The sequence below is a fragment of the Poecilia formosa genome, unplaced genomic scaffold, assembly GCF_000485575.1.
Source record: "Poecilia formosa unplaced genomic scaffold, Poecilia_formosa-5.1.2 Scaffold152, whole genome shotgun sequence".
Taxonomy (NCBI): Eukaryota; Metazoa; Chordata; class Actinopteri; order Cyprinodontiformes; family Poeciliidae; genus Poecilia; species Poecilia formosa.
The window spans coordinates 586,542-588,323 of NW_006800091.1; positions in this window are offsets into that span (position 1 = coordinate 586,542).

Consider the following 1,782-nt stretch of genomic DNA (forward strand, 5'->3'; position numbering starts at 1 on the left):
CTTGACGTCAACTGTTCTTTAGTTAGCCTCAGACTACAGATGAACTTTATTTCTCCTGAGCTGCACTTTCAGTTCCCTGTCTGAATTCTGCACCTGTTTCCTCCGTACTGTCTGCTTGGACAGATGATCTCATATCCATCACCATCTTGGAGACATAATGTCTGTTCTAACGACCTAATGCCTTGGTCACCTCTGCTCTCCTTTCGGTTCCTCTTTCTCCCTGACCCTTCACCTACCATCTATCTCCAACACAACATAGAGGCTTTTAGTTACAGTTACACATTTTACACCATTTCAAGTTCAATGTCAAAATCACATTTATAACCTTTTAGTTTCTCTGATTTAGCATTCATTTATAATTTTATAATAACCATAACTTATTAGTTACTCTTATTATAATCCTGATGTGAGTTATTACAGACATTTCTGAAAAGAAACCAAGAATAATCCATTATTCTAATCATTTGACACCATGTTACAGTTACTTCTTCCACCTGTAAGTACTTCCATAAGTTTAAAAGTGTAAATATTCTTATAATCAAACCAACATCAACCACTGGTTAAACCAATATTAATTATTAGTTTAATCATAAGTTATCATTTTTAATGTAAGTATTTTACTCTGGGTTTTATCCAATTACTCAAAATGTTTAGATTTTATTCTTTAAACCTTTAATGCTCCGAAATGAGCAATCTGACTATTTTTATTCACTGCAGGCTGGAAACTTCCTCCTTTTTCAGGAAACCTGCTTTTCCTGTTCCATGAGTCTCTTTCTGTCTGACTATGATTTTTTATGATTAAATAGAAAAAAGTAGAATTAAAGCAAAGTTTGCAGGACACAATAACAACACACACAACCAGATTAATTTTATTACCGTCTGACTATACTGTTGGGTCTTGATGTCACCTGTGTAATCAGTTTTAAAGATAACTTTATTTATTGTTATTATTAAACTAAAATCTCCAGCATGGGGAAGTGGGATGATCTCGACTTTTCTCGACAGACACAAAGTCGTCCCAAAATATAGCTGAGCACTNTTTGTGCTTCAAAGTAGGAAATGTCAGTCAGAATTCACTTAATCCAAGCAACAGAAGCAGATAGCATTGTATTTAGAATAGAATAGGATAAATGAGAAATAACCTTTTGTTGCCTCAGTGGGAAAATTCAGCGGCAAACAGGGAAATCCAAGCATGCAGATTTAGATAACAATTAAAGAAAAAAAAATATAATAATAATAAAAAAGAAGAAGAATGTACTGTACACAAGTGGTACCCAGAGCGGGAGTCACAAAATGATTTGCAAAATCATATTATACACCGGAGGTGTACGACAGTGTTCTAGGGAAATAATAGATGAAAAAAAGACTACATTTCTGTTATAAAACTGAAATTTTGAGATAAAAAACTAACAAAATAAATCTCAGAAATTGTCTAGAAAAAACAAGAACTCCAAGAGTGGAAAATTGAGAGAGAAAACTGTCAAAATCTCAAAACTAGACAACTTGGAAATTGATTTTTTTTTTAAAATTTTTTTATTTATTTTATTTTTTTACTTTTCTAATTCTGAGATTTCAAAGTTTATTTTTGAGAAAATTTCTGTGATTAATCTAAAAATTTACAAATTTTTAACTTTTCAAGCTTGGAAATGTCCTTGTTTTGTTTTGTTTTGTTTTGTTTTGTTTTGTTTTGTTTTGTTTTGTTTTGTTTTGTTTTGTTCTAAGAAAACTCTAATTGCTCACACTGTCGTAGATGCATGGGCCAAAAAGGGCAAAATCAAATAC